Below are 24,112 nucleotides of genomic sequence, written 5' to 3'. Positions count from 1 at the left end.
AATGGATAAAGAAGTTGTGGTATTTACTTACAAAGCAATATCACTCAGCAATGAAATCTATGTCATCAGGCCCTTAGCATCACAATGAGTGGATTCAGGTATGATGATTCTAACTGAAATAAGTCACACAGAAAAAGAAACATCATAAGATATCAGTAATACACGGAATGTAAACTTGGCTACATAGGAACTGAATTACAGAACAGAACAGGGTCTCAAATTTAGAAAACCAACTTATGCTTGCTTAAGGGTAAAGGTGAGTTGGGGTGCTGCATAAAACCAGAGATTGAAATGAGCACAGATAAAGTTCCTTAAGCCAAATATGGAATAGACAAGAGCTACTCCTTGCTCAACGAAATGGACTCAACACCGCATATTAAACGCCTAAGAATGTACCTGACTAGTAAGTATCTTAAAACCTATGGATTGCTATGTCTCCGAAAGAGAATCAAGCATGTGTACAGGGGCATAAACGCAGCAGTGATAGGATTGGAGAGGTTCGGTGAGCAAATGAAGACCCTTTGAAATCATATTGCATGGTACCCATTACACGGGTCTCAACTCTCCAGGTTTAAGGTATTCTTCCTTCAGCTAAAACATGCATGTGGAACCCAAGTATGATCAACCATGTGAACGGGAGACGTGTTCAAATATGTCTCAGTTTCCCTCCCCTGGTACTCGGGTGCAACATTCCAGACGCTTTACTAACACTCTCCCCACTTGGAGAGTCAGCGCCTTTAACCTCCTGTTTGGCCCAGTTTGCAATTTCTGCGGAAGATGAACAGGAATAGCGAGAACCAATGAGAGGCTAGCTGGAGGTGTCTGGACGGGCAAATTTAACTCTCATTTCCCACCAGGAAGAGGAAATAACCAAAGGCTCAGCGTGCCGTACCGGAACCAGATTAGGGCCTGAAGCCATCCAGCGGTGTTGCGGCCAGCTCAAAAGAAAGCGAGTTGAAGAAAGGAGCTCAGGGGCACTGTAATTCACAAACCTGCAGAGTTATAAATGACAGCTATCGTCCAAAAATATACTGAAGTAAGGCTGCCAAGAGGACTTGAAAGCGGGGCAGAATTGCAGGAAACCGATTTCAGGAGGTAGACTGGAATTGCATTGAAAGCATAGGAAAAGAGGCAGAACGTCCACAATGATGCACTTGGCCAAAAAGGGCGTATGCGTTTTTTCCTGAATATATTCAGGAAAAAACGCATACGCCCTTTTTGGCCAACCAAGCAAGCTTGCAAAGGAAATCTGCACTACAATGAAGTCTCACTTCCCCCCGGTCAAAAGGGCCATCTGAAAAAAGTGTAAAATCCAGAAAGGCAGGACAGGCCATGGAGAACTGGGAGCCTTGTTATGCTGATGGGCGGGATGTAAATTGCCAACAACCACTCGGGAGAAGTGTATGGTGTTTCCTGAAACATCTAAAAAACAAAGCAACAGAACCTAGGGCACTTCCACTTATGGTCCTATAGCTTAGGGAAATTAAAATCAAAAAGACACAGCCACCCCAATGTTTGGAACGGCTCTGTTTACAAGAACCTCGTTTACAGTACAAGTTCAACATTGCAGAAAGTGAAAAATGGATAAAGAAGTTGTGGTACTTACGTACAATGCAGTATCACTCAGCAATGAAATCTATGTCATCAGGCCCGTAGCAGCATAATGAGTGGATTCAGGTACGATGATTCTAACTGAAATAAGTCACACAGAAAAAGAAACATCATAAGATATCACTAATACATGGAATGTAAACTTGGCTACACAGGAACTGCATTCCAAAACAGAACAGGGTCTCAAATTTAGAAAACCAACTTATGCTTGCTTAAGGGTAAAGGTGAGTTGGGGTGCTGCATAAAACCAGAGATTGAAATGAGCACAGATAAAGTTCCTTAAGCCAAATATGGAATAGACAAGAGCTACTCCTTGCTCAACGAAATGGACTCAACACCCCATATTAAACGCCTAAGAATGTACCTGACTAGTAAGTATCTTAAAACCTATGGATTGCTATGTCTCCGAAAGAGAATCAAGCATGTGTACAGGGGCATAAACGCAGCAGTGATAGGATTGGAGAGGTTCAGTGAGCAAATGAAGACCCTTTGAAGTCATATTGCATGGTACCCATTCCACGGGTTTCAACTACCCAGGTTTAAGGTATTCTTCCTTCAGCTAAAACATGCATGTGGAACCTAGAGTATGATCAACCATGTGATCGGGAGACGTGTTCAAATATGTCTCAGTTTTCCTCCCCTGGTACTTGGGTGCAACATTCCAGACGCTTTACTAACACTCTCCCCACTTGGAGAGTCAGTCCCTTTCACCTCCTGTTTGGCCCAGTTTGCAATTTCTGCGGAAGATGAACAGGAATAGCGAGAACCAATGAGAGGCTAGCTGGAGGTGTCTGGACGGGCAAATTTAACTCTCATTTCCCACCAGGAAGAGGAATTAACCAAAGGCTCAGCATGCCGGGCCGGAACCAGATTAGGGCCTGAAGCCATCCTGCGGTGTTGCGGCCAGGTCACAAGAAAGCGAGTTGAAGAAAGGAGCTCAGGGGCACTGTAATTCACAAACCTGCAGAGTTATAAATGACAGCTATCGTCCAAAAATAGACTGAAGTAAGGCCGCCAAGAGGACTTGAAAGCAGGGCAGAATTGCAGGAAACCGATTTCAGGAGGTAGACTGGAATTGCATTGAAAGCATAGGAAAAGAGGCAGAACGTCCACAATGATGCACTTGGCCAAAAAGGGCGTATGCGTTTTTTCCTGAATATATTCAGGAAAAAACGCATACGCCCTTTTTGGCCAACCAAGCAAGCTTGCAAAGGAAATCTGCACTACAATGAAGTCTCACTTCCCCCCGGTCAAAAGGGCCATCTGAAAAAAGTGTAAAATCCAGAAAGGCAGGACAGGCCATGGAGAACTGGGAGCCTTGTTATGCTGATGGGCGGGATGTAAATTGCCAACAACCACTCCGGAGAAGTGTATGGTGTTTCCTGAAACATCTAAAAAACAAAGCAACAGAACCTAGGGCACTTCCACTTATGGTCCTATAGCTTAGGGAAATTAAAATCAAAAAGACACAGCCACCCCAAAGTTTGGGACGCCTCTGTTTACAAGAACCTCGTTTACAGTACAAGTTCAACATCACAGAAAGTGAAAAATGGATAAAGAACTTGTGGTACTTACGTACAATGCAGTATCACTCAGCAATGAAATCTATGTCATCAGGCCCGTAGCAGCATAATGAGTGGATTCAGGTACGATGATTCTAACTGAAATAAGTCACACAGAAAAAGAAACATCATAAGATATCACTAATACACGGAATGTAAACTTGGCTACACAGGAACTGCATTCCAAAACAGAACAGGGTCTCAAATTTAGAAAACCAACTTATGCTTGCTTAAGGGTAAAGGTGAGTTGGAGTGCTGCATAAAACCAGAGATTGAAATGAGCACAGATAAAGTTCCTTAAGCCAAATATGGAATAGACAAGAGCTACTCCTTGCTCAACGAAATGGACTCAAAACCCCATATTAAACCCCTAAGAATGTACCTGACTAGTAAGTATCTTAAAACCTATGGATTGCTATGTCTCCAAAAGAGAATCAAGCGTGTGTACAGGGGAATCAACACAGGAGTGATAGGATTGGAGAGGTTCGGTGAGCAAATGAAGACCCTTTGAAGTCATATTGCATGGTACCCATTCCACGGGTCTCAACTCTCCATGTTTAAGGTATTCTTCCTTCAGCTAAAACATGCATGTGGAACCCAGAGTATGATCAACCATGTGAATGGGAGACGTGTTCAAATATGTCTCAGTTTTCCTTCCCTGGTACTCGGGTGCAACATTCCAGAAGCTTTACTAACACTCTCCCCACTTGGAGAGTCAGTCCCTTTAACCTCCTGTTTGGCCCAGTTTGCAATTTCTGCGGAAGATGAACAGGAATAGTGAGAACTAATGGAGACTAGCTGGAGGTGTCTGGACGGGCAAATTTAACTCTCATTTCCTACCAGGAAGAGGAATTAATCAAAGGCTCAGCGTGCCATGCCAGAACCAGATTAGGGCCTGAAGCCATTCTGCGGTGTTGCGGCCAGGTCACAAGAAAGCGAGTTGAAGAAAGGAGCTCAGGGGCACTGTAATTCACAAACCTGCAGAGTTATAAATGACAGCTATCGTCCAAAAATAGACTGAAGTAAGGCTGCCAAGAGGACTTGAAAGCGGGGCAGAATTGCAGGAAACCGATTTCAGGAGGTAGACTGGAATTGCATTGAAAGCATAGGAAAAGAGGCAGAACGTCCACAATGATGCACTTGGCCAAAAAGGGCGTATGCGTTTTTTCCTGAATATATTCAGGAAAAAACGCATACGCCCTTTTTGGCCAACCAAGCAAGCTTGCAAAGGAAATCTGCACTACAATGAAGTCTCACTTCCCCCCGGTCAAAAGGGCCATCTGAAAAAAGTGTAAAATCCAGAAAGGCAGGACAGGCCATGGAGAACTGGGAGCCTTGTTATGCTGATGGGCGGGATGTAAATTGCCAACAACCACTCCGGAGAAGTGTATGGTGTTTCCTGAAACATCTAAAAAACAAAGCAACAGAACCTAGGGCACTTCCACTTATGGTCCTATAGCTTAGGGAAATTAAAATGAAAAAGACACAGCCACCCCAAAGTTTGGAATGGCTCTGTTTACAAGAACCTCGTTTACAGTACAAGTTCAACATCGCAGAAAGTGAAAAATGGATAAAGACGTTGTGGTATTTACTTACAAAGCAATATCACTCAGCAATGAAATCTGTGTCATCAGGCCCTTAGCAGCACAATGAGTGGATTCAGGTATGATGATTCTAACTGAAATAAGTCACACAGAAAAAGAAACATTATAAGATATCTGTAATACACGGAATGGAAACTTGGCTACACAGGAACTGCATTCCAAAACAGAACAGGGTCTCAAATTTAGAAAACCAACTTATGCTTGCTTAAGGGTAAAGGTGAGTTGGGGTGCTGCATAAAACCAGAGATTGAAATGAGCACAGATAAAGTTCCTTAAGCCAAATATGGAATACACAAGAGCTACTCCTTGCTCAACGAAATGGACTCAACACCCCATATTAAACGCCTAAGAATGTACCTGACTAGTAAGTATCTTAAAACCTATGGATTGCTATGTCTCCGAAAGAGAATCAAGCATGTGTACAGGGGCATAAACGCAGCAGTGATAGGATTGGAGAGGTTCGGTGAGCAAATGAAGACCCTTTGAAGTCATATTGCATGGTACCCATTACACGGGTTTCAACTACCCAGGTTTAAGGTATTCTTCCTTCAGCTAAAACATGCATGTGGAACCTAGAGTATGATCAACCATGTGATCGGGAGACGTGTTCAAATATGTCTCAGTTTTCCTCCCCTGGTACTCGGGTGCAACATTCCAGACGCTTTACTAACACTCTCCCCACTTGGAGAGTCAGTCCCTTTAACCTCCTGTTTGGCCCAGTTTGCAATTTCTGCGGAAGATGAACAGGAATAGCGAGAACCAATGAGAGGCTAGCTGGAGGTGTCTGGACGGGCAAATTTAACTCTCATTTCCCACCAGGAAGAGGAATTAACCAAAGGCTCAGCATGCCGGGCTGGAACCAGATTAGGGCCTGAAGCCATCCTGTGGTGTTTCGGCTAGGTCACAAGAAAGGGAGTTGAAGAAAGGAGCTCAGGGGCACTGTAATTCACAAACCTGCAGAGTTATAAATGACAGCTATCGTCCAAAAATAGACTGAAGTAAGGCCGCCAAGAGGACTTGAAAGCAGGGCAGAATTGCAGGAAAACCGATTTCAGGAGGTAGACTGGAATTGCATTGAAAGCATAGGAAAAGAGGCAGAACGTCCACAATGATGCACTTGGCCAAAAAGGGCATATGCGTTTTTTCCTGAATATATTCAGGAAAAAACGCATACGCCCTTTTTGGCCAACCAAGCAAGCTTGCAAAGGAAACCTGCACTACAATGAAGTCTCACTTCCCCCCGGTCAAAAGGGCCATCTGAAAAAAGTGTAAAATCCAGAAAGGCAGGACAGGCCATGGAGAACTGGGAGCCTTGTTATGCTGATGGGCGGGATGTAAATTGCCAACAACCACTCCGGAGAAGTGTATGGTGTTTCCTGAAACATCTAAAAAACAAAGCAACAGAACCTAGGGCAATTCCACTTATGGTCCTATAGCTTAGGGAAATTAAAATGAAAAAGACACAGCCACCCCAAAGTTTGGAAGGGCTCTGTTTACAAGAACCTCGTTTACAGTACAAGTTCAACATCGCAGAAAGTGAAAAATGGATAAAGACGTTGTGGTATTTACTTACAAAGCAATATCACTCAGCAATGAAATCTGTGTCATCAGGCCCTTAGCAGCACAATGAGTGGATTCAGGTATGATGATTCTAACTGAAATAAGTCACACAGAAAAAGAAACATCATAAGATATCAGTAATACATGGAATGGAAACTTGGCTACACAGGAACTGCATTCCAAAACAGAACAGGGTCTCAAATTTAGAAAACCAACTTATGCTTGCTTAAGGGTAAAGGTGAGTTGGGGTGCTGCATAAAACCAGAGATTGAAATGAGCACAGATAAAGTTCCTTAAGCCAAATATGGAATAGACAAGAGCTACTCCTTGCTCAACGAAATGGACTCAACACCGCATATTAAACGCCTAAGAATGTACCTGACTAGTAAGTATCTTAAAACCTATGGATTGCTATGTCTCCGAAAGAGAATCAAGCATGTGTACAGGGGCATAAACGCAGCAGTGATAGGATTGGAGAGGTTCGGTGAGCAAATGAAGACCCTTTGAAGTCATATTGCATGGTACCCATTCCACGGGTTTCAATTACCCAGGGTTAAGGTATTCTTCCTTCAGCTAAAACATGCATGTGGAACCCAAGTATGATCAACCATGTGAACGGGAGACGTGTTCAAATATGTCTCAGTTTTCCTCCCCTGGTACTCGGGTGCAACATTCCAGACGCTTTACTAACACTCTCCCCACTTGGAGAGTCAGCGCCTTTAACCTCCTGTTTGGCCCAGTTTGCAATTTCTGCGGAAGATGAACAGGAATAGCGAGAACCAATGAGACGCTAGCTGCAGGTGTCTGGACGGGCAAATTTAACTCTCATTTCCCACCAGGAAGAGGAAATAACCAAAGGCTCAGCGTGCCGTACCGGAACCAGATTAGGGCCTGAAGCCATCCTGCGGTGTTGCGGCCAGCTCAAAAGAAAGCGAGTTGAAGAAAGGAGCTCAGGGGCACTGTAATTCACAAACCTGCAGAGTTATAAATGACAGCTATCGTCCAAAAATATACTGAAGTAAGGCTGCCAAGAGGACTTGAAAGCGGGGCAGAATTGCAGGAAACCGATTTCAGGAGGTAGACTGGAATTGCATTGAAAGCATAGGAAAAGAGGCAGAACGTCCACAATGATGCACTTGGCCAAAAAGGGCGTATGCGTTTTTTCCTGAATATATTCAGGAAAAAACGCATACGCCCTTTTTGGCCAACCAAGCAAGCTTGCAAAGGAAATCTGCACTACAATGAAGTCTCACTTCCCCCCGGTCAAAAGGGCCATCTGAAAAAAGTGTAAAATCCAGAAAGGCAGGACAGGCCATGGAGAACTGGGAGCCTTGTTATGCTGATGGGCGGGATGTAAATTGCCAACAACCACTCGGGAGAAGTGTATGGTGTTTCCTGAAACATCTAAAAAACAAAGCAACAGAACCTAGGGCACTTCCACTTATGGTCCTATAGCTTAGGGAAATTAAAATCAAAAAGACACAGCCACCCCAAAGTTTGGGACGCCTCTGTTTACAAGAACCTCGTTTACAGTACAAGTTCAACATCACAGAAAGTGAAAAATGGATAAAGAACTTGTGGTACTTACGTACAATTCAGTATCACTCAGCAATGAAATCTATGTCATCAGGCCCTTAGCAGCATAATGAGTGGATTCAGGTACGATGATTCTAACTGAAATAAGTCACACAGAAAAAGAAACATCATAAGATATCACTAATACACGGAATGTAAACTTGGCTACACAGGAACTGCATTCCAAAACAGAACAGGGTCTCAAATTTAGAAAACCAACTTATGCTTGCTTAAGGGTAAAGGTGAGTTGGGGTGCTGCATAAAACCAGAGATTGAAATGAGCACAGATAAAGTTCCTTAAGCCAAATATGGAATAGACAAGAGCTACTCCTTGCTCAACGAAATGGACTCAACACCCCATATTAAACGCCTAAGAATGTACCTGACTAGTAAGTATCTTAAAACCTATGGATTGCTATGTCTCCGAAAGAGAATCAAGCATGTGTACAGGGGCATAAACGCAGCAGTGATAGGATTGGAGAGGTTCGGTGAGCAAATGAAGACCCTTTGAAGTCATATTGCATGGTACCCATTCCACGGGTTTCAACTACCCAGGTTTAAGGTATTCTTCCTTCAGCTAAAACATGCATGTGGAACCTAGAGTATGATCAACCATGTGATCGGGAGACGTGTTCAAATATGTCTCAGTTTTCCTCCCCTGGTACTCGGGTGCAACATTCCAGATGCTTTACTAACACTCTCCCCACTTGGAGAGTCAGTCCCTTTCACCTCCTGTTTGGCCCAATTTGCAATTTCTGCGGAAGATGAACAGGAATAGCGAGAACCAATGAGAGGCTAGCTGGAGGTGTCTGGACGGGCAAATTTAACTCTCATTTCCCACCAGGAAGAGGAATTAACCAAAGGCTCAGCATGCCGGGCCGGAACCAGATTAGGGCCTGAAGCCATCCTGCGGTGTTGCGGCCAGGTCACAAGAAAGCGAGTTGAAGAAAGGAGCTCAGGGGCACTGTAATTCACAAACCTGCAGAGTTATAAATGACAGCTATCGTCCAAAAATAGACTGAAGTAAGGCCGCCAAGAGGACTTGAAAGCAGGGCAGAATTGCAGGAAACCGATTTCAGGAGGTAGACTGGAATTGCATTGAAAGCATAGGAAAAGAGGCAGAACGTCCACAATGATGCACTTGGCCAAAAAGGGCGTATGCGTTTTTTCCTGAATATATTCAGGAAAAAACGCATACGCCCTTTTTGGCCAACCAAGCAAGCTTGCAAAGGAAATCTGCACTACAATGAAGTCTCACTTCCCCCCGGTCAAAAGGGCCATCTGAAAAAAGTGTAAAATCCAGAAAGGCAGGACAGGCCATGGAGAACTGGGAGCCTTGTTATGCTGATGGGCGGGATGTAAATTGCCAACAACCACTCGGGAGAAGTGTATGGTGTTTCCTGAAACATCTAAAAAACAAAGCAACAGAACCTAGGGCACTTCCACTTATGGTCCTATAGCTTAGGGAAATTAAAATCAAAAAGACACAGCCACCCCAAAGTTTGGGACGCCTCTGTTTACAAGAACCTCGTTTACAGTACAAGTTCAACATCACAGAAAGTGAAAAATGGATAAAGAACTTGTGGTACTTACGTACAATGCAGTATCACTCAGCAATGAAATCTATGTCATCAGGCCCGTAGCAGCATAATGAGTGGATTCAGGTACGATGATTCTAACTGAAATAAGTCACACAGAAAAAGAAACATCATAAGATATCACTAATACACGGAATGTAAACTTGGCTACACAGGAACTGCATTCCAAAACAGAACAGGGTCTCAAATTTAGAAAACCAACTTATGCTTGCTTAAGGGTAAAGGTGAGATGGAGTGCTGCATAAAACCAGAGATTGAAATGAGCACAGATAAAGTTCCTTAAGCCAAATATGGAATAGACAAGAGCTACTCCTTGCTCAACGAAATGGACTCAATACCCCATATTAAACCCCTAAGAATGTACCTGACTAGTAAGTATCTTAAAACCTATGGATTGCTATGTCTCCAAAAGAGAATCAAGCGTGTGTACAGGGGAATAAACGCAGGAGTGATAGGATTGGAGAGGTTCGGTGAGCAAATGAAGACCCTTTGAAGTCATATTGCATGGTACCCATTCCACGGGTCTCAACTCTCCATGTTTAAGGTATTCTTCCTTCAGCTAAAACATGCATGTGGAACCCAGAGTATGATCAACCATGTGAATGGGAGACGTGTTCAAATATGTCTCAGTTTTCCTTCCCTGGTACTCGGGTGCAACATTCCAGAAGCTTTACTAACACTCTCCCCACTTGGAGAGTCAGTCCCTTTAACCTCCTGTTTGGCGCAGTTTGCAATTTCTGCGGAAGATGAACAGGAATAGCGAGAACCAATGAGAGGCTAGCTGGAGGTGTCTGGACGGGCAAATTTAACTCTCATTTCCCACCAGGAAGAGGAATTAACCAAAGGCTCAGCATGCCGGGCCGGAACCAGATTAGGGCCTGAAGCCATCCTGCGGTGTTGCGGCTAGGTCACAAGAAAGCGAGTTGAAGAAAGGAGCTCAGGGGCACTGTAATTCACAAACCTGCAGAGTTATAAATGACAGCTATCGTCCAAAAATAGACTGAAGTAAGGCCGCCAAGAGGACTTGAAAGCAGGGCAGAATTGCAGGAAACCAATTTCAGGAGGTAGACTGGAATTGCATTGAAAGCATAGGAAAAGAGGCAGAACGTCCACAATGATGCACTTGGCCAAAAAGGGCATATGCGTTTTTTCCTGAATATATTCAGGAAAAAACGCATACGCCCTTTTTGGCCAACCAAGCAAGCTTGCAAAGGAAATCTGCACTACAATGAAGTCTCACTTCCCCCCGGTCAAAAGGGCCATCTGAAAAAAGTGTAAAATCCAGAAAGGCAGGACAGGCAATGGAGAACTGGGAGCCTTGTTATGCTGATGGGCGGGATGTAAATTGCCAACAACCACTCCGGAGAAGTGTATGGTGTTTCCTGAAACATCTAAAAAACAAAGCAACAGAACCTAGGGCACTTCCACTTATGGTCCTATAGCTTAGGGAAATTAAAATGAAAAAGACACAGCCACCCCAAAGTTTGGAACGGCTCTGTTTACAAGGACCTCGTTTACAGTACAAGTTCAACATCGCAGAAAGTGAAAAATGGATAAAGACGTTGTGGTATTTACTTACAAAGCAATATCACTCAGCAATGAAATCTGTGTCATCAGGCGCTTAGCAGCACAATGAGTGGATTCAGGTATGATGATTCTAACTGAAATAAGTCACACAGAAAAAGAAACATCATAAGATATCAGTAATACACGGAATGTAAACTTGACTACACAGGAACTGAATTACAGAACAGAACAGGGTCTCAAATTTAGAAAACCAACTTATGCTTGCTTAAGGGTAAAGGTGAGTTGGGGTGCTGCATAAAACCAGAGATTGAAATGAGCACAGATAAAGTTCCTTAAGCCAAATATGGAATAGACAAGAGCTACTCCTTGCTCAACGAAATGGACTCAACACCGCATATTAAACGCCTAAGAATGTACCTGACTAGTAAGTATCTTAAAACCTATGGATTGCTATGTCTCCGAAAGAGAATCAAGCATGTGTACAGGGGCATAAACGCAGCAGTGATAGGATTGGAGAGGTTCGGTGAGCAAATGAAGACCCTTTGAAGTCATATTGCATGGTACCCATTCCACGGGTTTCAATTACCCAGGGTTAAGGTATTCTTCCTTCAGCTAAAACATGCATGTGGAACCCAAGTATGATCAACCATGTGAACGGGAGACGTGTTCAAATATGTCTCAGTTTTCCTCCCCTGGTACTCGGGTGCAACATTCCAGACGCTTTACTAACACTCTCCCCACTTGGAGAGTCAGCGCCTTTAACCTCCTGTTTGGCCCAGTTTGCAATTTCTGCGGAAGATGAACAGGAATAGCGAGAACCAATGAGACGCTAGCTGCAGGTGTCTGGACGGGCAAATTTAACTCTCATTTCCCACCAGGAAGAGGAAATAACCAAAGGCTCAGCGTGCCGTACCGGAACCAGATTAGGGCCTGAAGCCATCCTGCGGTGTTGCGGCCAGCTCAAAAGAAAGCGAGTTGAAGAAAGGAGCTCAGGGGCACTGTAATTCACAAACCTGCAGAGTTATAAATGACAGCTATCGTCCAAAAATATACTGAAGTAAGGCTGCCAAGAGGACTTGAAAGCGGGGCAGAATTGCAGGAAACCGATTTCAGGAGGTAGACTGGAATTGCATTGAAAGCATAGGAAAAGAGGCAGAACGTCCACAATGATGCACTTGGCCAAAAAGGGCGTATGCGTTTTTTCCTGAATATATTCAGGAAAAAACGCATACGCCCTTTTTGGCCAACCAAGCAAGCTTGCAAAGGAAATCTGCACTACAATGAAGTCTCACTTCCCCCCGGTCAAAAGGGCCATCTGAAAAAAGTGTAAAATCCAGAAAGGCAGGACAGGCCATGGAGAACTGGGAGCCTTGTTATGCTGATGGGCGGGATGTAAATTGCCAACAACCACTCGGGAGAAGTGTATGGTGTTTCCTGAAACATCTAAAAAACAAAGCAACAGAACCTAGGGCACTTCCACTTATGGTCCTATAGCTTAGGGAAATTAAAATCAAAAAGACACAGCCACCCCAAAGTTTGGGACGCCTCTGTTTACAAGAACCTCGTTTACAGTACAAGTTCAACATCACAGAAAGTGAAAAATGGATAAAGAACTTGTGGTACTTACGTACAATTCAGTATCACTCAGCAATGAAATCTATGTCATCAGGCCCTTAGCAGCATAATGAGTGGATTCAGGTACGATGATTCTAACTGAAATAAGTCACACAGAAAAAGAAACATCATAAGATATCACTAATACACGGAATGTAAACTTGGCTACACAGGAACTGCATTCCAAAACAGAACAGGGTCTCAAATTTAGAAAACCAACTTATGCTTGCTTAAGGGTAAAGGTGAGTTGGGGTGCTGCATAAAACCAGAGATTGAAATGAGCACAGATAAAGTTCCTTAAGCCAAATATGGAATAGACAAGAGCTACTCCTTGCTCAACGAAATGGACTCAACACCCCATATTAAACGCCTAAGAATGTACCTGACTAGTAAGTATCTTAAAACCTATGGATTGCTATGTCTCCGAAAGAGAATCAAGCATGTGTACAGGGGCATAAACGCAGCAGTGATAGGATTGGAGAGGTTCGGTGAGCAAATGAAGACCCTTTGAAGTCATATTGCATGGTACCCATTCCACGGGTTTCAACTACCCAGGTTTAAGGTATTCTTCCTTCAGCTAAAACATGCATGTGGAACCTAGAGTATGATCAACCATGTGATCGGGAGACGTGTTCAAATATGTCTCAGTTTTCCTCCCCTGGTACTCGGGTGCAACATTCCAGATGCTTTACTAACACTCTCCCCACTTGGAGAGTCAGTCCCTTTCACCTCCTGTTTGGCCCAATTTGCAATTTCTGCGGAAGATGAACAGGAATAGCGAGAACCAATGAGAGGCTAGCTGGAGGTGTCTGGACGGGCAAATTTAACTCTCATTTCCCACCAGGAAGAGGAATTAACCAAAGGCTCAGCATGCCGGGCCGGAACCAGATTAGGGCCTGAAGCCATCCTGCGGTGTTGCGGCCAGGTCACAAGAAAGCGAGTTGAAGAAAGGAGCTCAGGGGCACTGTAATTCACAAACCTGCAGAGTTATAAATGACAGCTATCGTCCAAAAATAGACTGAAGTAAGGCCGCCAAGAGGACTTGAAAGCAGGGCAGAATTGCAGGAAACCGATTTCAGGAGGTAGACTGGAATTGCATTGAAAGCATAGGAAAAGAGGCAGAACGTCCACAATGATGCACTTGGCCAAAAAGGGCGTATGCGTTTTTTCCTGAATATATTCAGGAAAAAACGCATACGCCCTTTTTGGCCAACCAAGCAAGCTTGCAAAGGAAATCTGCACTACAATGAAGTCTCACTTCCCCCCGGTCAAAAGGGCCATCTGAAAAAAGTGTAAAATCCAGAAAGGCAGGACAGGCCATGGAGAACTGGGAGCCTTGTTATGCTGATGGGCGGTATGTAAATTGCCAACAACCACTCGGGAGAAGTGTATGGTGTTTCCTGAAACATCTAAAAAACAAAGCAACAGAACCTAGGGCACTTCCACTTATGGTCCTATAGCTTAGGGAAATTAAAATCAAAAAGACACAGCCACCCCAAAGTTTGGGACGCCTCTGTTTACAAGAACCTCGTTTACAGTACAAGTTCAACATCACAGAAAGTGAAAAATGGATAAAGAACTTGTGGTACTTACGTACAATGCAGTATCACTCAGCAATGAAATCTATGTCATCAGGCCCGTAGCAGCATAATGAGTGGATTCAGGTACGATGATTCTAACTGAAATAAGTCACACAGAAAAAGAAACATCATAAGATATCACTAATACACGGAATGTAAACTTGGCTACACAGGAACTGCATTCCAAAACAGAACAGGGTCTCAAATTTAGAAAACCAACTTATGCTTGCTTAAGGGTAAAGGTGAGATGGAGTGCTGCATAAAACCAGAGATTGAAATGAGCACAGATAAAGTTCCTTAAGCCAAATATGGAATAGACAAGAGCTACTCCTTGCTCAACGAAATGGACTCAATACCCCATATTAAACCCCTAAGAATGTACCTGACTAGTAAGTATCTTAAAACCTATGGATTGCTATGTCTCCAAAAGAGAATCAAGCGTGTGTACAGGGGAATAAACGCAGGAGTGATAGGATTGGAGAGGTTCGGTGAGCAAATGAAGACCCTTTGAAGTCATATTGCATGGTACCCATTCCACGGGTCTCAACTCTCCATGTTTAAGGTATTCTTCCTTCAGCTAAAACATGCATGTGGAACCCAGAGTATGATCAACCATGTGAATGGGAGACGTGTTCAAATATGTCTCAGTTTTCCTTCCCTGGTACTCGGGTGCAACATTCCAGAAGCTTTACTAACACTCTCCCCACTTGGAGAGTCAGTCCCTTTAACCTCCTGTTTGGCGCAGTTTGCAATTTCTGCGGAAGATGAACAGGAATAGCGAGAACCAATGAGAGGCTAGCTGGAGGTGTCTGGACGGGCAAATTTAACTCTCATTTCCCACCAGGAAGAGGAATTAACCAAAGGCTCAGCATGCCGGGCCGGAACCAGATTAGGGCCTGAAGCCATCCTGCAGTGTTGCGGCTAGGTCACAAGAAAGCGAGTTGAAGAAAGGAGCTCAGGGGCACTGTAATTCACAAACCTGCAGAGTTATAAATGACAGCTATCGTCCAAAAATAGACTGAAGTAAGGCCGCCAAGAGGACTTGAAAGCAGGGCAGAATTGCAGGAAACCAATTTCAGGAGGTAGACTGGAATTGCATTGAAAGCATAGGAAAAGAGGCAGAACGTCCACAATGATGCACTTGGCCAAAAAGGGCATATGCGTTTTTTCCTGAATATATTCAGGAAAAAACGCATACGCCCTTTTTGGCCAACCAAGCAAGCTTGCAAAGGAAATCTGCACTACAATGAAGTCTCACTTCCCCCCGGTCAAAAGGGCCATCTGAAAAAAGTGTAAAATCCAGAAAGGCAGGACAGGCAATGGAGAACTGGGAGCCTTGTTATGCTGATGGGCGGGATGTAAATTGCCAACAACCACTCCGGAGAAGTGTATGGTGTTTCCTGAAACATCTAAAAAACAAAGCAACAGAACCTAGGGCACTTCCACTTATGGTCCTATAGCTTAGGGAAATTAAAATGAAAAAGACACAGCCACCCCAAAGTTTGGAACGGCTCTGTTTACAAGAACCTCGTTTACAGTACAAGTTCAACATCGCAGAAAGTGAAAAATGGATAAAGACGTTGTGGTATTTACTTACAAAGCAATATCACTCAGCAATGAAATCTGTGTCATCAGGCGCTTAGCAGCACAATGAGTGGATTCAGGTATGATGATTCTAACTGAAATAAGTCACACAGAAAAAGAAACATTATAAGATATCTGTAATACACGGAATGGAAACTTGGCTACACAGGAACTGCATTCCAAAACAGAACAGGGTCTCAAATTTAGAAAACCAACTTATGCTTGCTTAAGGGTAAAGGTGAGTTGGGGTGCTGCATAAAACCAGAGATTGAAATGAGCACAGATAAAGTTCCTTAAGCCAAATATGGAATAGACAAGAGCTACTCCTTGCTCAACGAAATGGACTCAACACCCCATATTAAACGCCTAAGAATGTACCTGACTAGTAAGTATCTTAAAACCTATGGATTGCTATGTCTCCGAAAGAGAATCAAGCATGTGTACAGGGGCATAAACGCAGCAGTGATAGGATTGGAGAGGTTCGGTGAGCAAATGAAGACCCTTTGAAGTCATATTGCATGGTACCCATTCCACGGGTTTCAACTACCCAGGTTTAAGGTATTCTTCCTTCAGCTAAAACATGCATGTGGAACCTAGAGTATGATCAACCATGTGATCGGGAGACGTGTTCAAATATGTCTCAGTTTTCCTCCCCTGGTACTCGGGTGCAACATTCCAGATGCTTTACTAACACTCTCCCCACTTGGAGAGTCAGTCCGTTTAACCTCCTGTTTGGCCCAGTTTGCAATTTCTGCGGAAGATGAACAGGAATAGCGAGAACCAATGAGAGGCTAGCTGGAGGTGTCTGGACGGGCAAATTTAACTCTCATTTCCCACCAGGAAGAGGAATTAACCAAAGGCTCAGCATGCCGGGCCGGAACCAGATTAGGGCCTGAAGCCATCCTGCGGTGTTGCGGCCAGGTCACAAGAAAGCGAGTTGAAGAAAGGAGCTCAGGGGCACTGTAATTCACAAACCTGCAGAGTTATAAATGACAGCTATCGTCCAAAAATAGACTGAAGTAAGGCCGCCAAGAGGACTTGAAAGCAGGGCAGAATTGCAGGAAACCGATTTCAGGAGGTAGACTGGAATTGCATTGAAAGCATAGGAAAAGAGGCAGAACGTCCACAATGATGCACTTGGCCAAAAAGGGCGTATGCGTTTTTTCCTGAATATATTCAGGAAAAAACGCATACGCCCTTTTTGGCCAACCAAGCAAGCTTGCAAAGGAAATCTGCACTACAATGAAGTCTCACTTCCCCCCGGTCAAAAGGGCCATCTGAAAAAAGTGTAAAATCCAGAAAGGCAGGACAGGCCATGGAGAACTGGGAGCCTTGTTATGCTGATGGGCGGGATGTAAATTGCCAACAGACACTCGGGAGAAGTGTATGGTGTTTCCTGAAACATCTAAAAAACAAAGCAACAGAGCCTAGGGCACTGCCACTTATGGTCCTATAGCTTAGGGAAATTAAAATCAAAAAGACACAGCCACCCCAAAGTTTGGGACGCCTCTGTTTACAAGAACCTCGTTTACAGTACAAGTTCAACATCGCAGAAAGTGAAAAATGGATAAAGAAGTTGTGGTATTTACTTACAAAGCAATATCACTCAGCAATGAAATCTATGTCATCAGGCCCTTAGCAGCATAATGAGTGGATTCAGGTACGATAATTCTAACTGAAATAAGTCACACAGAAAAAGAAACATCATAAGATATCACTAATACACGGAATGTAAACTTGGCTACACAGGAACTGCATTCCAAAACAGAACGGGGTCTCAAATTTAGAAAACCAACTTATGCTTGCTTAAGGGGAAAGGTGAGTTGGGGTGCTGCATAAAACCAGAGATTGAAATGAGCACAGATAAAGTTCCTTAAGCCAAATATGGAATAGACAAGAGCTACTCCATGCTCAACGAAATGGGCTCAACACCCCATATTAAACGCCTAAGAATGTACCTGACTAGTAAGTATCTTAAAACCTATGGATTGCTATGTCTCCGAAAGAGAATCAAGCATGTGTACAGGGGCATAAATGCAGCAGTGATAGGATTGGAGAGGTTCGGTGAGCAAATGAAGACCCTTTGAAGTCATATTGCATGGTACCCATTCCACGGGTTTCAACTACCCAGGTTTTAGGTATTCTTCCTTCAGCTAAAACATGCATGTGGAACCCAAGTATGATCAACCATGTGAACGGGAGACGTGTTCAAATATGTCTCAGTTTTCCTCCCCTGGTACTCGGGTGCAACATTCCAGACGCTTTACTAACACTCTCCCCACTTGGAGAGTCAGCGCCTTTAACCTCCTGTTTGGCCCAGTTTGCAATTTCTGCGGAAGATGAACAGGAATAGCGAGAACCAATGAGAGACTAGCTGGAGGTGTCTGGACGGGCAAATTTAACTCTCATTTCCCACCAGGAAGAGGAAATAACCAAAGGCTCAGCGTGCCGTGCCGGAAACAGATTAGGGCCTGAAGCCATCCTGCGGTGTTGTGGCCAGGTCAAAAGAAAGCAAGTTGAAGAAAGGAGCTCAGGGGCACTGTAATTCACAAACCTGCAGAGTTATAAATGACAGCTATCGTCCAAAAATAGACTGAAGTAAGGCCGCCAAGAGGACTTGAAAGCAGGGTAGAATTGCAGGAAACCAATTTCAGGAGGTAGACTGGAATTGCATTGAAAGCATAGGAAAAGAGGCAGAACGTCCACAATGATGCACTTGGCCAAAAAGGGCATATGCGTTTTTTCCTGAATATATTCAGGAAAAAACGCATACGCCCTTTTTGGCCAACCAAGCAAGCTTGCAAAGGAAATCTGCACTACAATGAAGTCTCACTTCCCCCCGGTCAAAAGGGCCATCTGAAAAAAGTGTAAAATCCAGAAAGGCAGGACAGGCAATGGAGAACTGGGAGCCTTGTTATGCTGATGGGCGGGATGTAAATTGCCAACAACCACTCCGGAGAAGTGTATGGTGTTTCCTGAAACATCTAAAAAACAAAGCAACAGAACCTAGGGCACTTCCACTTATGGTCCTATAGCTTAGGGAAATTAAAATGAAAAAGACACAGCCACCCCAAAGTTTGGAACGGCTCTGTTTACAAGAACCTCGTTTACAGTACAAGTTCAACATCGCAGAAAGTGAAAAATGGATAAAGACGTTGTGGTATTTACTTACAAAGCAATATCACTCAGCAATGAAATCTGTGTCATCAGGCGCTTAGCAGCACAATGAGTGGATTCAGGTATGATGATTCTAACTGAAATAAGTCACACAGAAAAAGAAACATTATAAGATATCTGTAATACACGGAATGGAAACTTGGCTACACAGGAACTGCATTCCAAAACAGAACAGGGTCTCAAATTTAGAAAACCAACTTATGCTTGCTTAAGGGTAAAGGTGAGTTGGGGTGCTGCATAAAACCAGAGATTGAAATGAGCACAGATAAAGTTCCTTAAGCCAAATATGGAATAGACAAGAGCTACTCCTTGCTCAACGAAATGGACTCAACACCCCATATTAAACGCCTAAGAATGTACCTGACTAGTAAGTATCTTAAAACCTATGGATTGCTATGTCTCCGAAAGAGAATCAAGCATGTGTACAGGGGCATAAACGCAGCAGTGATAGGATTGGAGAGGTTCGGTGAGCAAATGAAGACCCTTTGAAGTCATATTGCATGGTACCCATTCCACGGGTTTCAACTACCCAGGTTTAAGGTATTCTTCCTTCAGCTAAAACATGCATGTGGAACCTAGAGTATGATCAACCATGTGATCGGGAGACGTGTTCAAATATGTCTCAGTTTTCCTCCCCTGGTACTCGGGTGCAACATTCCAGACGCTTTACTAACACTCTCCCCACTTGGAGAGTCAGTCCCTTTAACCTCCTGTTTGGCCCAGTTTGCAATTTCTGCGGAAGATGAACAGGAATAGCGAGAACCAATGAGAGGCTAGCTGGAGGTGTATGGACGGGCAAATTTAACTCTCATTTCCCACCAGGAAGAGGAATTAACCAAAGGCTCAGCATGCCGGGCCGGAACCAGATTAGGGCCTGAAGCCATCCTGCGGTGTTGCGGCCAGGTCACAAGAAAGCGAGTTGAAGAAAGGAGCTCAGGGGCACTGTAATTCACAAACCTGCAGAGTTATAAATGACAGCTATCGTCCAAAAATAGACTGAAGTAAGGCCGCCAAGAGGACTTGAAAGCAGGGCAGAATTGCAGGAAACCGATTTCAGGAGGTAGACTGGAATTGCATTGAAAGCATAGGAAAAGAGGCAGAACGTCCACAATGATGCACTTGGCCAAAAAGGGCGTATGCGTTTTTTCCTGAATATATTCAGGAAAAAACGCATACGCCCTTTTTGGCCAACCAAGCAAGCTTGCAAAGGAAATCTGCACTACAATGAAGTCTCACTTCCCCCCGGTCAAAAGGGCCATCTGAAAAAAGTGTAAAATCCAGAAAGGCAGGACAGGCCATGGAGAACTGGGAGCCTTGTTATGCTGATGGGCGGGATGTAAATTGCCAACAGACACTCGGGAGAAGTGTATGGTGTTTCCTGAAACATCTAAAAAACAAAGCAACAGAGCCTAGGGCACTGCCACTTATGGTCCTATAGCTTAGGGAAATTAAAATCAAAAAGACACAGCCACCCCAAAGTTTGGGACGCCTCTGTTTACAAGAACCTCGTTTACAGTACAAGTTCAACATCGCAGAAAGTGAAAAATGGATAAAGAAGTTGTGGTATTTACTTACAAAGCAATATCACTCAGCAATGAAATCTATGTCATCAGGCCCTTAGCAGCATAATGAGTGGATTCAGGTACGATGATTCTAACTGAAATAAGTCACACAGAAAAAGAAACATCATAAGATATCACTAATACACGGAATGTAAACTTGGCTACACAGGAACTGCATTCCAAAACAGAACGGGGTCTCAAATTTAGAAAACCAACTTATGCTTGCTTAAGGGGAAAGGTGAGTTGGGGTGCTGCATAAAACCAGAGATTGAAATGAGCACAGATAAAGTTCCTTAAGCCAAATATGGAATAGACAAGAGCTACTCCATGCTCAACGAAATGGGCTCAACACCCCATATTAAACGCCTAAGAATGTACCTGACTAGTAAGTATCTTAAAACCTATGGATTGCTATGTCTCCGAAAGAGAATCAAGCATGTGTACAGGGGCATAAATGCAGCAGTGATAGGATTGGAGAGGTTCGGTGAGCAAATGAAGACCCTTTGAAGTCATATTGCATGGTACCCATTCCACGGGTTTCAACTACCCAGGTTTTAGGTATTCTTCCTTCAGCTAAAACATGCATGTGGAACCCAAGTATGATCAACCATGTGAACGGGAGACGTGTTCAAATATGTCTCAGTTTTCCTCCCCTGGTACTCGGGTGCAACATTCCAGACGCTTTACTAACACTCTCCCCACTTGGAGAGTCAGCGCCTTTAACCTCCTGTTTGGCCCAGTTTGCAATTTCTGCGGAAGATGAACAGGAATAGCGAGAACCAATGAGAGACTAGCTGGAGGTGTCTGGACGGGCAAATTTAACTCTCATTTCCCACCAGGAAGAGGAAATAACCAAAGGCTCAGCGTGCCGTGCCGGAAACAGATTAGGGCCTGAAGCCATCCTGCGGTGTTGTGGCCAGGTCAAAAGAAAGCAAGTTGAAGAAAGGAGCTCAGGGGCACTGTAATTCACAAACCTGCAGAGTTATAAATGACAGCTATCGTCCAAAAATAGACTGAAGTAAGGCTGCCAAGAGGACTTGAAAGCGGGGCAGAATTGCAGGAAACTGATTTCAGGAGGTAGACTGGAATTGCATTGAAAGCATAGGAAAAGAGGCAGAACGTCCACAATGATGCACTTGGCCAAAAAGGGCGTATGCGTTTTTTCCTGAATATATTCAGGAAAAAACGCATACGCCCTTTTTGGCCAACCAAGCAAGCTTGCAAAGGAAATCTGCACTACAATGAAGTCTCACTTCCCCCCGGTCAAAAGGGCCATCTGAAAAAAGTGTAAAATCCAGAAAGGCAGGACAGGCCATGGAGAACTGGGAGCCTTGTTATGCTGATGGGCGGGATGTAAATTGCCAACAACCACTCGGGAGAAGTGTATGGTGTTTCCTGAAACATCTAAAAAACAAAGCAACAGAGCCTAGGGCACTGCCACTTATGGTCCTATAGCTTAGGGAAATTAAAATCAAAAAGACACAGCCACCCCAAAGTTTGGGACGCCTCTGTTTACAAGAACCTCGTTTACAGTACAAGTTCAACATCGCAGAAAGTGAAAAATGGATAAAGAAGTTGTGGTATTTACTTACAAAGCAATATCACTCAGCAATGAAATCTATGTCATCAGGCCCTTAGCATCACAATGAGTGGATTCAGGTATGATGATTCTAAATGAAATAAGTCACACAGAAAAAGAAACATCATAAGATATCAGTAATACACGGAATGTAAACTTGGCTACACAGGAACTGAATTACAGAACAGAACAGGGTCTCAAATTTAGAAGACCAACTTATGCTTGCTTAAGGGTAAAGGTGAGTTGGGGTGCTGCATAAAACCAGAGATTGAAATGAGCACAGATAAAGTTCCTTAAGCCAAATATGGAATAGACAAGAGCTACTCCTTGCTCAACGAAATGGACTCAAAACCCCATATTAAACGCCTAAGAATGTACCTGACTAGTAAGTATCTTAAAACCTATGGATTGCTATGTCTCCGAAAGAGAATCAAGCATGTGTACAGGGGCATAAACGCAGCAGTGATAGGATTGGAGAGGTTCGGTGAGCAAATGAAGACCCTTTGAAGTCATATTGCATGGTACCCATTCCACGGGTTTCAACTACCCAGGTTTTAGGTATTCTTCCTTCAGCTAAAACATGCATGTGGAACCCAGAGTATGATCAACCATGTGATCGGGAGACGTGTTCAAATATGTCTCAGTTTTCCTCCCCTGATACTCGGGTGCAACATTCCAGACGCTTTACTAACACTCTCCCCACTTGGAGAGTCAGCGCCTTTAACCTCCTGTTTGGCCCAGTTTGCAATTTCTGCGGAAGATGAACAGGAATAGCGAGAACCAATGAGAGGCTAGCTGGAGGTGTCTGGACGGGCAAATTTAACTCTCATTTCCCAACAGGAAGAGGAAATAACCAAAGGCTCAGCGTGCCGTGCTGGAACCAGATTAGGGTCTGAAGCCATCCTGCGGTGTTGCGGCCAGCTCAAAAGAAAGCGAGTTGAAGAAAGGAGCTCAGGGGCACTGTAATTCACAAACCTGCAGAGTTATAAATGACAGCTATCGTCCAAAAATAGACTGAAGTAAGGTTGCCAAGAGGACTTGAAAGCGGGGCAGAATTGCAGGAAACCGATTTCAGGAGGTAGACTGGAATTGCATTGAAAGCATAGGAAAAGAGGCAGAACGTCCACAATGATGCACTTGGCCAAAAAGGGCGTATGCGTTTTTTCCTGAATATATTCAGGAAAAAACGCATACGCCCTTTTTGACCAACCAAGCAAGCTTGCAAAGGAAATCTGCACTACAATGAAGTCTCACTTCCCCCCGGTCAAAAGGGCCATCTGAGAAAAGTGTAAAATCCAGAAAGGCAGGACAGGCCATGGAGAACTGGGAGCCTTGTTATGCTGATGGGCGGGATGTAAATTGCCAACAGACACTCGGGAGAAGTGTATGGTGTTTCCTGAAACATCTAAAAAACAAAGCAACAGAGCCTAGGGTACTGCCACTTATGGTCCTATAGCTTAGGGAAATTAAAATCAAAAAGACACAGCCACCCCAAAGTTTGGGACGCCACTGTTTACAAGAACCTCATTTACAGTACAAGTTCAACATCGCAGAAAGTGAAAAATGGATAAAGAAGTTGTGGTATTTACTTACAAAGCAATATCACTCAGCAATGAAATCTGTGTCATCAGGCCCTTAGCAGCACAATGAGTGGATTCAGGTATGATGATTCTAACTGAAATAAGTCACAGAGAAAAAGAAACATCATAAGATATCAGTAATACACGGAATGTAAACTTGGCTACACAGGAACTGAATTCCAAAACAGAACAGGTTCTCAAATTTAGAAAACCAACTTATGCTTGCTTAAGGGGAAAGGTGAGTTGGGTTGCTGCATGAAACCAGAGATTGAAATGAGCACAGATAAAGTTCCTTAAGCCAAATATGGAATAGACAAGAGCTACTCCTTGCTCAACGAAATGGACTCAACACCCAATATTTAACGCCTAAGAATGTACCTGACTAGTAAGTATCTTAAA

The 24,112-nt window shown here is 43.8% G+C and overlaps 1 long non-coding RNA gene across 50 annotated transcripts in view; it reads right to left on the bottom strand.

The window, feature by feature from the left end:
• Nucleotides 1-24,112, bottom strand: part of LOC307185334 — a 3,778,167-nt gene that overhangs the window by 1,313,517 nt on the left and 2,440,538 nt on the right. For all 50 annotated transcript variants that reach the window (XR_013827964.1, XR_013827965.1, XR_013827990.1 and 47 more), the window contains one exon: nt 22,147-22,224. This is a non-coding gene — a long non-coding RNA (uncharacterized lncRNA). The remainder of the gene's footprint in view (nt 1-22,146; nt 22,225-24,112) is intronic.

Source organism: Stenella coeruleoalba (genome assembly GCF_951394435.1).
Source record: "Stenella coeruleoalba genome assembly, chromosome: 4".
Lineage (NCBI taxonomy): Eukaryota > Metazoa > Chordata > Mammalia > Artiodactyla > Delphinidae > Stenella > Stenella coeruleoalba.
The sequence above is the reverse complement of the archived record's forward strand: the minus strand, read 5'-3'. Positions and strand labels throughout refer to the sequence as shown.